At 41.1% G+C, this 16,123-nt stretch overlaps 1 long non-coding RNA gene across 1 annotated transcript; it reads left to right on the top strand.

Moving 5' to 3' along the window:
- Window positions 1-1,023: 1,023 nt before the first annotated feature.
- LOC123822729 lies at window positions 1,024-9,030 on the top strand. The gene is made up of 3 exons (XR_006786405.1): window positions 1,024-1,157; window positions 3,718-3,868; window positions 8,972-9,030. It is a non-coding gene; the product is annotated as an uncharacterized LOC123822729 (long non-coding RNA).
- The last annotated feature ends 7,093 nt before the right edge of the window (window positions 9,031-16,123 follow it).

Consider the following 16,123-nt stretch of genomic DNA (forward strand, 5'->3'; position numbering starts at 1 on the left):
GCCCTTGCATAAGGATGGCCTCCCAAACGCAGGCTGACCGGAGAGGAGTAAGGAGGCCCGGCTGCAGCGTAGCAGCCAGTGGGGCTGCCAGCAAACTTTCTCATCTAAATAATTGACCCAGGGCCTTGCAGCCACAGAGAGCCCAAATCCGTGTACAGCATCGAGAGAGGGAGCCGCCCGCAGCCCCGCAGCCCCGCAGCCCCGGGGGTCAGGGGAGATGGGAGAGGGTTAGGGGCCTTAAGTAGGGAAAGGAAGCAGTGGGGCCAGGAGGAGAAGGGAGGAAGAGAAGATGAGGGGAGAAGTGAGGGAAGAAGGAAGTAGGAGACCGGCGGGGGAGCTAGGCGGCGGGAGAAGAGGAGTAAAGGAGGTGGGAGGTGGGAAAGGAGAAAGCGGGGACGCCAGGAGAGGGAAAGGCGAGGAAGTGAGGGAAGAATGAGGGAAGGAGGAGATGGGAGACGAGGAGGTGGGAGGGGGGAGAGAAGTGGGGGAAGGGAGGCAGGAGGAGGTGGGGGAGGAGAAAGCCGGGGCGGGAGGAAATGGGAGGGAGAGGAGGGGGGTAGTGAAGGAAGGAAGAGATGGGAGACTGGGGGAGGAGTGAAGTGGGGGAAGGAGGGAGGCCGTTGGAGGGTACGGAGAAAGTTGGGGGAGTAAGTAGTAAAAGGAGAGGGAGGGCTCAGAGCCCCCCAGCTGCTGGAGGACCTGGTAGCGATTGCAAACCCTGCTCAGGGGCAGAGAAGAAGACTCTTGGGAGGTTGTGAACGTGATAAGCAACTTCTTTAAGTTCTTTAGTTTCTTTGAAGTTCAGGAGCAGGTAGACTAGTTTAAAGCCCAGGAGCTACCGCCAGGAGCGTTCCTAAAACAACCCACCAAAAAAAGCGTCCGCCTGTCGCCACGGCCCGGCTGGGCTCTGCCCCGGGACGGGGCGGCAGCGCGCGGGGGACGCAGTTCCGGGTACTCGGCGCCGCCACGCTTCCAGGAGAGAGGCGGCTTTTCTTCTGAAAACTCCACCCGACTCCTTTGATGCTCTTTCGTCTTACAGTGGAAAACTACAATAAAAAACACACACAGCCGTGAAAATGAGATTAGAACCTTCCGACTTCACTTCCTGGAGGCTTTTGGTCGGGGCTTGAAACAAGGAATCCTGGCAGCCCATCCTTGTAAGTGCCTTTTCAGTCCGTTCACACCGGTGCTGATGCTTCTGTACTGTGTTAAGCAACGTCAGACTTGGGACGGTGCTTTGTAGGAACTTGACTTAATGATGACGTCTGCTTTGGTCGGTTAACATCGCCCCTCTGGATAACATGAAGTAAATGCACACACGTTGCAGAAATAAAGACACAGAGGGAGAGTGGTCTTTTTAGCCCTGCTGTGACAGACATGAAAATGTCCCCTAAAGCAGTGCCAATACTGAAAGAATGGAAAGTTATTTAGACCATGTAATGTTAAAAAATAACCTCACAGGCTAGTTCTAGCACGTTTATCGTATCATGTAGTATATCAGGTCTTTTTGTGTGTGAGAGAAGTTCTGCTTGGAAACAGAGCAACCTGAACTGTTTGTTTAATAGCAAGAAGTCCCAGTTAGGAAATTTCCAAATGCGTTTATTATAAAGCAATACGGGGTGCTTCCTAAAACTGAAGTTCTTCCCCCAAAGTTTACACCGTTTACCTTTAAAAGGAGCTGAAAGGACTGAGAATCATAAATTTTTAATTGGTCAATGCCAGCTGAAGATCGAAACCCAAATGAGGCAACCCTGCAATGCTAAGTTACTAGAAAGGCCCAGTTCAGTTTACACAAATTTGGCCTTCAGGCCACATCTGATACATCTGTAGAAAATCAAAAGACGATGTGATGTGTTTTATCAAATTGAATCAGCAGTAGTGACAGTCAGTCTCTGCCTTCGTGTGTGTAGGATGCAGACACACACCTCTGGTCTGCACCATTTTCACTAAACAATATCAGTTAATCTGTGCAGCTGTACTCCTGGGGTTTGCATCATCCCGACCAGAGGTTGCAGTTGGGTGCCCATCGGCCTGTCCTTGTTTTCCAGACCTGTTAGGCCTTCAAGGTGTGTTTTTAAATGTTTGAATTAGTTATCTGTATTTAAAAACCAGGGTGTTTCATACAGTAAGGTGGACTTTTGACTTCCTTTGAAACATGAGAAGACCAGAGCGCCTGGCCTGCCAGGGCAGAGCCCATGTTAGATGTGACAGTCTGTACCTCCTCTGTTATCCCCTCCTCCCCACCCTGTGCACCTGAGTTTTCTAGTTCTGCCTTAAACAAACTACATTACCCAGTGCTCTCCTTTTTAAAAAATTATTATTAAAGTGATAGATGGTTTATATACTCTAGGTCTAGTCCTAAACACTCATAATTAAAATCTCAATTTCCACAAATTCATCTTGACAGACTCAGCCAATCAAAAACTGACTCTATCTATGTTTCCTGAAGACAGGTGCCATGGAATGTCCCTGTCCTGGAGCATGTGGCCTCAGGACTTAAACCTGGCTTGTACTCTCTGTAGGTACTTGTTATGCAAGGTTAGGCAAGTTCATTACTGTCCTGGAACTTGTTTCCTTAAAAATAGATATAATAAATCTACTTCCTCGCATTACTGAATATTAAATTATTATGTGTGAAAGCATCTTCAACAGTCCCTGGCCCACAATTATCACCCTAAATATTAGCTTCCCTTATCCTTGAGATTTTACTTACTGATGTGAGTACCTGAGAGAGAATTCTGTATTGTATCTTTTTTCTTAACTACAAAACCTTCAGTAGAATCCAAATTTTGATATGTAGACTTACCTGGATACTTGTTTAAAAGGCCACATTTTGGGTTTCTCACCAGGATTTTGACTCAGGAAATCCTAAATGGGGCTCTGGAGCTTGACATTTTACCATTTAATTCTCGTGTCACATTGCAGTCTGATAGAACAATTATTTCCATGTTACACGTAGGCACTTGGCATAGCATGCTTAGGTGTTCATTTGATAGTCGTGGAATTTAATTTCTTTTGACAGATTTGTCTTTCGAAACTCAGTTTATGTTCCTTCACCCATCAGATATTTATGGAGCAACTTCTGTGAGCCAGGCACTGTTCCAGAAGCTGGGAGTATGGCAGTGACCAAATTAAAAATCCCTGCCCACGTGGAACTTCTATTCTAGTCCGGGAAGAAAGGCCACATAAACAGCCTGTTTTGAATTCCTGTGTATTCGATCATTATCTATGCCCTGACATTTGCCATTTGCTGCAATCTTGTTTGCTTTGACTCCTACCTCAGTTCCCTGCCAGGTGTACTTCTTTCCCAACCCTGGTCTGCATAACCCTTACTCAGTGGCAATTCTATCTGTGACTGAGTGCTCTGCTGTTATGCAGATGAATTTGGAAACAAAACGTCCGTATCTCCTTTAGGCTTTACCCAAGGTTAACCTCTCATTTCCAAAAGCCATTAAGTTTCCACAACAGGCTTTTAAAAGCACAACTTGTATATATATTCTCTTCTTACAAAATATTAGGCTTGATAGAAGTTGTGACTCTGCTCTCATTTGTTTTGTTCTGTTATCCTACTGCTTTTCTTTTTCAGCCTCTGAGCTGTTATGTCAAATATAAAACAACTGACTACTTTGCATTCATAGTCCATAAGTTACTTTGAGTAGTACTTTAAATAATTTATAAGTAAAAGATAATCTTATCCTTAAATATGTGCTTTTTTAGGTATATTTTGTTGCATTATTGAGCTCTTTGTATTTTTCTGGATGCAATACTCATTCTAGAGAAATATTAGAAGTCTAATTTGATAATAAAAATGAGAGGGGATTTCAGTATTCCAAATATTCTACAAAATGGATTACATCTGAAAATTCAGGTAAAGAAATATAATTTAATTTCTTCTTTAAAAAGGTAACTTTTTGTGAAAATGCCTCAAAATGTATTCTTTCTATTACTGCATGGGTATATTTGTATATTTGACCTCTACCTGCTGTCATCTTTGGCTCCTAATTGCATACTTTTTATCATTTCCCAAGTCCATTTGACTTCCTGTTAAGAAAAATGAACTGGGTTAATGGAAAGTCTTTGGGAAACAAAACACCAAGGATTTCACTTTGTCCTGTGATGCACTTTGTAGAAGACATACCAGTTTTTAATCAGACAGCTGGTAAATATACAAGTAGAATTAAATGTGGTTGGACCATGGACACTCATGCTAATAAGTGGGCAAGATGCTGTGCTTAGTAGAAGTTTAAACTGATGCATCGGAACTTAACTGGGGAATGTGTACATGGACCACCTTTGAAAGTGGCCATTGAATTGATGGGCCTACCCATAAGAGCAGCTGGAATTTTAAAACTATAAGAGCTGGCTATTCTTATAGGATAAGAATTGAGACCTCATGATGTTAACACACAGTGCAGAACCCATGGTTACTCAGAGAACCTGAAAAAAAAGAAATCATATGCTCCATTCCTTTCTACTTCTTTTTCTTCCCTAGGGGGTTAAGATGGGAGGTGGCATAAGGGTGAAAATTTTGAACCTGGGCCTATGCAAAGCCACAGTAATAATTGTAAGAAATCCACTTTTGTTTTCATTTATGTTTCCCCCCACCGAACTGACTTAGTGATAGAAATACCTGGAACATACCCCATAACTTGGGTGTCTTGACTTTAGGCTCAAGGTGGAGACATAGGAGGGGAGATGCAAGGGGCTCAGATGGCATCAGTAAAGGAAACAAACAAAAGCAGATTTTACAAGCCAAAAAGAAGCAGCTTCTTCAGCTCTAGTTTTTGCAGGATCTTTTATCATGCCTAGGTTTTCCTTTTCATTGGTAACATTTTCATGCCCCGTCCCAATACCTCTCCAGTAAGATCTTTAACAGGCACAATGGGACTTCTGCACTTCCCTTTAGTAACTGGTGACACAGTTCCTCTTGTAGTACAGATACATCCAGATTTGGTCACTCTTCTGCTTTTATATTATTTTAGAAATCACACTGTTAAAAGCTGTGTTTGAACACATTTTTTAAAAAATAAGAACTTTAAATATGCTTAAAAAGCTTAAGTTTATGCTTTTAAATAAATGGGACCAGTGTCTTTAATTTTTCATAGCTAAAATCTACAGTAATTGTTATCAGCCTACCCTCTTTTACTTTCAACTTGTAAAGAAAGTCTCCTTCTTAAGTTCCCTTTTGTACACCTAGCATGACCAGCTCTTATGATAACTGCCGTTTCAAGGAAACCCATGTATCTCAGTGAGCAGCATTAAATCACCATGTTGCCAAGAATTCCAGAGGTTTCTTCTCTAATCATGGTCACCACCAATGTCTTCATGATAGATATGTTTTTATTTCATTGGGGGGATGGTAGGTAAGACTTTTCTGGTCAATTTATTAAACTTTTGACTATCTAGAATTTAACTTTTTCAATAAAGTGGCCACAGAATCCCACAAATGACTACAGGTACTAATACATATGACGTAAATGACACGTGCTGACTGGGGAAGGTGAGCCACTCTTGTTAGGTGGGGGAATATGTGAGTTTTGTTGTTTTGTTTTGGAAGGTGAGGGCTGGCGGGTGCAGGTAGAACGCAGTCAGGAAACTCAGCAGGCTCAGAGAGTAATCACACAACTAGCCAGAGAGGGAGCTAGAAACAGATCAGATAGTTAAGGGAACTAGAATTGTTTAACCTGCAAAGGGTAAAGGAAGGGAAAGATTATTTTATCGATACAAAGGAAATATGAATTTCAACCACAGCTGAACATAAAAAGAGCAAACTTTTGATTTAGAATCAGTAGTTGCCATGAGTTCATTAATAGAACCTCAATTCTCTGACACTTTGTCCACAGTACAAGCATCATGATAAAGACTGAAAAAGTGTCACCCAGGTATTTGAAAAGTCAGCTTTCACCCAAACAAGAAAATTTTAAAGCTTTCCAGTGGGCTTTGGTGTTGGTCTTGATACCCTGCAGCTTTCCTCTCACAGTGGCTGTGCTGGCGGGCGGGGGGGGGGGGTGGGGGGGGGGTGGGGGGTGGGGGGGGATGGTCATGAGGGCAGAGACCCACTCCATGAAATCAACTTGAAAAGCTTGAGGTATCTTTCAAATAGATTTTTCTAGCTTAATAATAACCAACTATTGATTTATCATGAGATAAATTTTCTACAAACTTGAATATATTTTTATTTTTACTTGGTTGAGTTGGGGTAGTGAGTAAAATCTAAGTGATTGCCCCTTAATCTAAACGTTAGCCGTTTAGAAACACAATGTGAGACACTTCCAAAATGAATAAACATCTCCTGCTGTTTAAATAGCCAACCTTCCAGCTGATTAAGAAACCGCCCAAGCAGGTCTTCTGAGTCACCAGTCACCATATGATTCTGGACATGTTGCTGACCTCTCTTCAGGCTTGTGTGAAGTTAGTATTTTTTCCTCTCACCAACTCACAGTGGTGCCTTGGGGACAGAAAAATAAATAAATAAATGTGGCAAAGTCCACTGCAGGGTTTTTAAATGCCACAGGAAAAAAAATCAGGTAAAAACATCTCTTCTATGAAATGTAGCTGTCGTATAAAAGACACATGGCATGCAGTCTTCTTGGCTCAGAGACAAAAATATCTGTCTTTCTGTAATTCAAAACCAAAGGTGGAAGGATATCGTGGAAGGTTTTATGAAAGGAAGTAGAGTGTCCTTTTTAGCCCTACAAGGCAGGTCCTATTCCTTTCTGATGTCTGTGGGAAGAAGAAATGTGGTCACATAAAGTTTTATGCTGATACTGACATTAAAGGCTCCTTAGTGCCCCCACCCCAAAAACACATCTTCAGATGTGATTTTAGACTCTAAAAGTGAGCGGGACTGAGCTTTCTTCAAGAAAGCTTTGGTTACTGGTGCAATCACAGGCTTTGGGAGTGTGCCCTTGGCTGTGTCTGTTGTCCATTCTCAACTGTTGCTCCTTCCTTGAAATACACACATTCATGCCCTGCACGGTCTCTGGGCAGCACTGACATGCACACTCTGCTGCTCTGACTTTCCCTACCATGAGGCCACAGGCATAGCATAGCTTGGCAGCGCACGGCTGTCTGAGGAGCCATGTTTTCGACAGCATACACTGAAGCATCTTCTACCACTTGATGGACAAATTTAATCCAAAGTCAGGCTGGCCGGGATTCTAATGACAGGGAGGCAAGGCCTTCCTTCATAAAGGACGAAATTTTCTAAAATGTCATCAAGCAAACTCAAGTGTTAATTTTTTTCTTGATGAGAAATACCACACAACACACAACCCCACCATGGCAAGAAACTTGGTAATGGGCCTTGGCATAGGTGTGCCCAAAAGAGGTGAGGTGCCACAAGCAGCTGGTCAGCTGGCCGTGCAGTGAGCAAATGATGTATGTTGGCATCTCTGAACAGCATAGCCTTCCATAGGAAGGAGAGGTGCACTCCTGGGTCACCCACTCAAGTTCAAAAGATGCCCCTTTAGACATGGAAATAGGCTTCGCAGTGGCCACTAGAAGTGAATGGAAAGTTTGAAAAGGTGTTTGGGTTTTTGTTTGGCTGGTTGGTTGGTTTTCTGGCCACTGAAACGGCCCAGTTCATCATGTTTAGGGTACACAGTTTGAGAAAGCAAAAACGCCCGCTGCTAGATCAACATATTCTTCTGTTCCCATGGACGGTTTGAAGAATCAGAAATTCCGTTTGCTGCTTCTTTCATTAATTTGCCAACAAACTTTACAGAGCACCTACAATGTCCCAAGCCCATATTTACTGCTGGAAATGCAAACAAAAAGGAGACCCAAATTCTGCCTTTGGTTCTGCAGCCCTTACCCCATTTTAGGTTCTGCAGGTAGGGTTTTAGGCTAATTCACCCAATTGGACTATCCATTCCAAACAGCTGAATTAGAGAGAAGTGATTTCTTGAACTTACCAATAACCAGTTCTTGCTAAAAATGCTATGTCTGGATATAACAAAGATTCCCGTGACCTATTTCAAAGACTTTAAAAATACACTTGGAAAGCAAAAGTAAAATAATGCCCTTTTTTATTAAAAAATGAGGTGATATTGCTGGGCACCCTTTTTTCTTTCTTTTCTTTTTTTGTGGGTGTCTACAACAGCAGAGCAGAAAAGGTGAGGGTAAGGGGAAACTAGTTCAATCATCTTAGAATCATAATCCCTCTTCACTGCATTTGAGAGGCTTACAAGGTCATCACCCACAAGAGGCCAAGGAGGCAACTCCGACTGTAATGGCTTCATGCAGACTCAGTGTAATCATACTTGTTTTTTTTAGAAGGGGAAAAAGCACAGACAAGGAGACAGGACACAGCCTGGATGTGGGGGCAAAAGTCCAGCCTCAGAATGACCTCTCTGATACTTAACTGTGTGCTCTGACCCAGTCACCTTACCTCTTTGGGCCCCACTTTCTGCACTTTTGAAGGCATTGTATTAGAGGCCATATGAAGTCCCTGCTTATTCTCACCTTCTATTCTGTGATAAAGGTGACATCATGCAGTATGTTTTGTAATTTTAATTCATTGATTAGGTGTTTTATCAGTTACCAAAGTTGCTTTAATGCTATGCTTAAAATAATTATGGTGAGGCTTCTGGGTTAATAATTAACTAAAATAGATGAGCCATTTCACACCTCTAGTAGTTCTCACCTTTCCAACTTTCTTAACGGGAGAACAAATAACAGTAAACAGCAATGAACTAATTCATGGGCAAAGATTATTTTTGGCAATTAGAAAAGTCGGACACTTCTCTGTTTATATTGTATATACCCATTATATACATAAATATGTGCATATATTTATGAGTATGTATATACATACTACCATTTGTCATTAAATATGTATACTCCCAAATAATAAAACAGTATCTACCATTTATAATATTTATTGAGTACATGCTATGTGCCAAGTACTGGTTGAAGACTTTATTTACATTATCAGTAACTTCTTTTCATTAATTTCTTCTATTTGCAGTCATAACACCTACAACTGATTTCTCAAAATGTGCAGTTTATAGCCCTGACTGGTGCGGCTCAGTAGATTGAGTGCTGGCCTGTGAACCTAAAGGTTGCTGGTTCAATTCCCAGTCAGAGCACTTGCCTGGATTGCAGGCCAGATTCCTGGTTGGGGACGTTCAAGAGGCAACTGATTGGTGTGTCTCCCACATATCAGTGTTTCTCTCCCTCTGTTTCTCCCTCCCTTCCCCTCTCTAAAAATAAATAAAGTATTTTTCTAAAAATGTGGAGGTTTACAAAGTTTATTGTAAACATCTTGTCTGAAAGGTGCAACTGCAGAGTGTAGAAAAATAATATTTCATAAAAAGGGCTCTCAAGATGCCTGAACTTTTGGCGAAGGCCTCTCTGGAAATGCATACATTTCACATGTTTATGTCTGAGGGGTAGGAGTACTGCCTCAGAACACTCTCCTCTCCTGGAGAAAGAGGAAAAACCTTGGCATTTATGGAGAGTGAAAGACGCTCCCATCTCTGGTGAGATCCGGAAGATAATCTCTGTAAGTCTACAGGAAAATTCCCTGGCAATGAGGGTTCAATTTGGTAAGTTATGACATTTGGGCACAGGTTATACAATAGATTTTCACATAACTGAAGATTCCGGAATGGCTCTTCCTGTGTGGACTATCTCAGACCGTGGATAGCACTTTACTGGAATGTCACCAGGTCACTAATTAGTATATTCTTTGCTCATGCTGCATTCCCAAAGCAGTAAGGAAACATTCAGAGCATAAGGGATGTGTCATAGTATGATGATTCTAAGTCTACATGTTTTCCCCAAATGTACAAATATAAAATAAGCTGTGTTCAACTCATATGCTTGTCTATGGAAAACAGAAATAAAAAGTGTTGATTTGGGCCTCAACAGAAATCATTCTCTTGCTTAGTGGCTTTTGAATATCCTTTAGCTAAACCAAACATGTAGCCTCCTCCTATACAGCATCTGTATTTAATACAACAATGAGTTTCTCCCTGCCAGTGTCCCTTATCTCTCTTTTTAAATGATTCTGTTGTTAAATAAGAAATAGGTAATAATGTCAACTTCCCAATAGCACCAGTGTTTGTTGCTGTTTCATAAGTAATTCAGGTAAGGAACTGAAGCATAAAGAAACTAAATTATTTATTGCTGTATTCTCTATACTGGTGATCACTGTAATCTTCAACATTTATGCCTTTCTTACAAGGATAAGGTTGGAAAATTGTAGTCAGTGGGTTAAATTGATAAACAATTACAGCATTTTTTCAGGCGAATAGTTGATTCTGATTTTATTATCAAACCAAAATAATGCCTTGCTTAGTGCATGCATCATCTAAATATTTATCTAAGTATGTGTTTATGTATTCCTAAATGTTGTAATAACTTCTTTAAATTATTCTCCTTTAGGGTCATAAGCAGTTTGATTTAGTTCTCCTAAGTCAAGTGCAAGTTTACCAATCACCAATTCAGTGACTGGTATGGCGTGGGCAAGACAGGCAGGACCCAGCAATGAAAACCAGCTGTCAGAACCCAACCTAGCCAGAGCTGGTAATTCAGGCCACTCACAGGTTACCTCAAAAGCCATAATTTGGGGAAGTTAAAATTAGTGGAGAAGTGTCCAGTATAGATGTCATCTGCAGGTTTGTGCACTGAGCAGCCAGAGTAAGTCAGAGGAGACACTAGTTCCAACGTTGCTCTTCAGACACACATTAATTTAGGCAGAGACCATTAAGAAAGTGAAAGTTAAAAAAAAAAAAAAAACACTGAAAACTCCTTGCCTGGTTCAGTTACCATCTGTATAGAGAGTTCTACATAAAACACAGTCCTAATCTCTTACCTGAGTTGGCTCAGAGAACACCTTTATTCAAGGAGCATGAAAATATCTGAAGTTTTTCAAGCTGAATCTTGAAATTTGTTAAATATATATTTTAAAGATTTTATTTATTTTTAGAGAGATGGAAAGAGAGGGAGAGAAACATCAATGTGTGAGACACATCGACTGGTTGCCTCTTATACACCCCCAACTGGGGACCTGGCCCACAACCCAGTCATGTGCCCTGACTGGGAATCAAACCAGTGATCCTTTGGTTCACAGGCTGGTGCTCAATCCACTGAGCCACACCAGACAGGGCTGAAATCATCTTTTTAAATGAGCATCACCTCTTCCCAATTTTTCTGGAATTAGTGATGCTCCCAACACCTTCCTGATTCCTATGAAATTATTTTGAACACTGGCCCTTTCTGGCTGAGCGTCTTTCATTCCTGAGTTAATCTATTCATTGTCCCCTCCTGTGCTTGCTTTATTCCTGAGCCCAATCCTTCCCATTTGTTCTCTCCCCCCAAATTTGCATTCCTCCCCTGTGGGTCCTCAAGTCACACCTGTGTTCCTTTTGCACTTGAGGATCTGAGAAGCTGTGTGGGCTCCTCCACTTGGGAGCATCTCTGTGATGGGGCAGAGTCTGGAGTGGTCCCACTCCTTCACCTCAAAAAGCAAATGCTCAGAAAGCACCCAGAGTGCAGGAGGGAGGATACCAATGAATGAATGCATGCTGGGATGGCAGAGGCTGCTCTAGTGGTAAATGAGTATTTGTGTTTCAGTATAGATAAATCTAATAGGTGTTCTCAGCACACAATAAAGAAGATGCCATGGCCAGCATGGCTCAGCTGGTTGGGTGTTGTCTGTGAAATGAAAGGTCGCATTCAATTTCTGGTCAGGGCACATACCTAGGTTGTGTGGGCCGTGGGTTTGGTCCCGTCATGGCGCATGCTCAAGGCAGCCATTGATGTTTCTCTCCCTCTCTTTTTCCCTCCCTTCCCCTCTCTCTAAAAATAAAATCTAAATAAATAAATAAATAGATAGATAAACAAGATGCTATATTAAAGCAAATGAGTATTTCTTCAGTTTATGTAGAGTGCAATAAGAATTACTTCTTAAATGGCATTTGGAAATAAAAGAAGTAGTTGGAAAGACCAGGGAGAAATGAGTGTGACTAATATCTCCCCACAACCAAGAAAGGGGATATAAATTTGTGATGGGAGATGTCATTCAGCTGCCTTCATACACCCACAATGTGATTTTGTCTAGGGTTAGAAAAGTCAAATTCCATAGCCCCCAAATATTAGAAAAGAATAGATATGGCTAACTGGTGAAGAGGTTGGTCCAACAGACAGCTCCCAACTGTCACTGGCTCTATTCCAATTAAAGTAATTTTAAGAAATAATTCTCTTTCAAATCTATACAAAGGATTCTTTATTTACCTACATCAGGTTTTAGCAAAGTATCCATGGGCCAAATCCAGACAACTTACAGTTTGGGTAAATAAATTTTTCTTGGAACATAGTCATACCTATTCATGCCGTTGCTTCCCACTACAATGACAGTAGTTGTGACAGAGACCCAGTGACCCACAATATCAAACATGGCCCTTCAGAGAAAAAGTGTGCTGATCCTTGACCTACATGACCTGAGGATATAGTAATTTGGCTAGAAGTGTCATTAACATGCCTTTTCCAGTGGGAGTGTGATATGGTTGGATATGTTATTTTCTGAAATAAGTGCCCTTCCCAGCAGGGCAGACCTGAGGCCTGGAATCTAGCTGCCTATGGGAGCACTAGCCTCTGGTTATCAAGTAGAATAGCTAGCTTGTCATGGTTCTCCAGGGTTGGTCTTAAAACTGAGTCCCAGGTTCCAGGAGATCCCTTAGTTCTTGGCAAACCAGGATTCTGAGTCACCCTGACAATGCAGTGAATAGCTCATGGGATGTTGGGGTAGACTGGCTAGGATTCAAATCCCTTCTATGATTTCATACTGTGCAGTCTTGAGCAGGTTGCTTAATCTCTCTGAACTTGTTACCCTATCTATGGATTGGGACTGATTCTATCTTGAGGGGTTGTTGTAAGGATTAGAGAGATTGTGCACAGACAAAGCCTTGCATCCAATAGGCACATACTAAATACTAGTTCCCTTCTGACCATTTTGACCACTATAAGCTATTTTTTAAAACATAATCTTCAGCTAAAATTCCTTTTTAAATAAAACAATCAAAAGGGAAAAATAAAAATACCTTTCTTACGCTCTCCATTTTCTAATGATACCATTTCTTTGTGTGTTACAAATAAATATCCTAATAAATAATTCTTCTACGGTGGAGTAAGTAGCTCATACACATAAAATTGCCTGGTTTTCTAGTTGATAACTGTTTTATGTTTTACATGGAAGCCCTGGGAGACACATGGTTGTTGAATTCTGACTACAGAGACATCCCAGAAAGGTTTGCTCTGCCCAGCTAGTGAAAGGGGCTTGTGAAAAACCAGTCCATGGCCATATGCAGAACTCCTGGGGTGCAGGACCTTTTTCTAACCTACCATTTCATGCCTCTAATGGAAAATGTTGACAGGAAGTTGATGGAGGCTGAGTGCTGCCTCACTCATGATTCATCCGATGGGTCAGTATGACCAAAGCACTAAGTGGACGGACATGCTCATTAATTTTTAAAGAGGTTAATAATACATAGCCGGTAGTGTACAAAGCCAATAGCTACCTACATGCCTTCAGAGGTCCCAAGATGAAATCAAAGGGATGAGACAACATTAATCTCACTCCAACGGTCAGCATTTTGACTTGACATTCAGTTGGTTAGTAAATGTGCAGGACGGAATTAAGTGATGTGTACTCCTGTAGTCAGTTCTAATCTATATTACACTTACAACCCTAGTTGGTCCCCCACAAATTCAACCTCTTTTAAGCTGCAGCTACAGGAGCTTGAGAAATCTTTTTTTTTAACTAAATGAATTGGTTAAGTCAATCCAAAACGATCAGCATTTTTATTTAATATCCAGATTAGCGAATGTATAAGATGAAATTAAGTAATGTGAATTCTGTGGTAATGTATCATCTAAAAGATTCCAAATAACCACACCATCATAGCTGATTCCCAACAAATTCAATTCACTTGAGGCTGTGGCCATATGATTATATTGAATCAAATTCTTTACTGAATTAATTGGTCAAATCAGTCAAAACATAAATTCAGTGAAAAAATAAGTCCGATTGACTGGCTGAATTGAATGCCTAATGCAGCAGAATTAAGTCAAATGATGAGCTTGGGATACATACTGCTTTAATTTGCTTTAAACTGTAGGTGTCTGTTTGCCTTTTGGATAAGGACAACACCAAAAAGCACTGATCTTCAAACTTAGCTGTCCACTAGAATTCTGGGAAGCATTTAAAACTCCCAAAGCCCTGCCTACAGCCCAGATCATCTAAATCAGAATCTCTGGAGTGAGACCAGGTGACGCCAGTTTTCAGACAAGCTTGGGAACCACTGACATCAAGTTCAAGTAATTAGGAATGAAGCTGCTATACTGTTCTACATTCAGGTGGAAGCTTAAGTTGGAGGAGAAAAGAGACTTTGTAATAACATAATGGTAATTATTGCAAGCTAATTATTTCTTACATAATTAATTTTGTTATATAAAAAGTAATAGCTGCCCTGGCTGGGGGGGCTTAGCTGGTTGGAGCATCACCAATATATGCCAAGGTTGTGGGTTCTAGCCCCAGTCAGGGCACGTACAAGAATCAACCAATGAATGCATAAAAATAAAGTGGAACAATTGGATATCTGTCTGTCTCTCTGTCTCTCTCTGTCTCTCTCTCCCTCTCTCTCTCCTTCTCCCCTTCTTTAAAATCAATAAGTAAATATTTAAAAAATTTTAAAATAATAGCTGACTATTGAGTTCTAACCAAGTGCCAAGCATTGTGCCATCATTTTATGTGGATTATTTTATTAAATTCTCATATATATATGAGAGAATTTAATTAATCACATACATATATATATACACACACACACACACACACACACACACACACATATGTGATTATTATTCCCATTTTACAGATGTAGAAACTGAGCCTCAGGAGGTTAAGTGCTTGCCCAAGGACACTCAACAAGCACATGGTCAACTTGAGAGCTGCTAGAAAGTAGTGTGACCACAAAGCCTATGCCTGAGTTGTTTTTGAAAACCAGTGATTTAAAATTGAGAACAGCTTTAGGTCTTTGTACTTCATTGTCTTATCTCTTTGGGGTTCTGGTTTATTTTACTTTAGTTTGTTCTGGATGCCAAGGCCTCTCCAAACAGCACACAAAAGCAACTTCTGACACCCTGGGAAGTTAGGTAGGCCTGGCTTTATGGGTATTATAGGCAGTGGAGTTAATATCCCACATGAAGATCTCTCTCAAGGGAGGTTCTGGCCGACTTATAGCACTCAAAAAAGAAGCCTGAGACAAAACATGCACCTGGAGTAAACAGAAATATTTGCTAAAGCATGTTGAAAATTTAGTTGAAAAAGAGTCAGAATATAGCCCTGGCCAGTGTGGCTCAGTGGCTTGAGCGCCAGCCTGGGAACCAAAAGGTCACCAGTTTGCTTCCCAGTCAGGGCACATGCCTGGGTTGCAGGCCAGGTCACTGGTTGCGGGTGGGCAAGAAGCAATGTCTCTCTGACATATCTATGTTTCTCTCCCTCTTTTTTCTCTCTCTCTTTCCATCTCTCTAAAAATAAATAAATAAAATCTTAAAAAAAAACTTTCATTAAAAAATTCAGAATGTAATAATGCTTCCTGTTCACTGCAAGTCTTATTTTGTAAAATCTTAGGTGTTGACCTGTAAACATGTATGGGTTTAAAAGATTTTTTTTAGGTAAGTCCCTTCAGTAACATGTGTTAAATACCAGCAGAAGTCTTAACATTTAGATTATAAATATTAACCTTTTTGGTTGCATAGCAAAACACAAAATAAAACAAAAAGAAGACAGAAAGATGAAAATACAATTTAAGCCAGTGTTATTAGCAGCAGTTACCTATGACAATTACTGTGCTGTATTTGTCAGTATTTGCTCATTTCTGGATTGTGTTCTGTCTCTTCTTCACACATAAAAGCTAAGAGAGGAGCTAAACCTGCCCTGAGATGCTCCCTCAGGGCCAGGGCCAGGGCCAGGGCCAACAACCAGTAGCCGTGTTTTTGTCCAGCCCACTTACCTCAGGACAGCAGTTTCTCTCCTTTTGCAGCAGCACTCACAATCGCACCTTGCTGGACAAGTGCCCATTTCAGACTGGATCTACAGCCACCTGCCAGGCTA

The sequence above is a fragment of the Phyllostomus hastatus genome, unplaced genomic scaffold (genome assembly GCF_019186645.2).
Source record: "Phyllostomus hastatus isolate PE091 unplaced genomic scaffold, TTU_PhHast_1.1 phas_contig_41, whole genome shotgun sequence".
Taxonomy (NCBI): domain Eukaryota; kingdom Metazoa; phylum Chordata; class Mammalia; order Chiroptera; family Phyllostomidae; genus Phyllostomus; species Phyllostomus hastatus.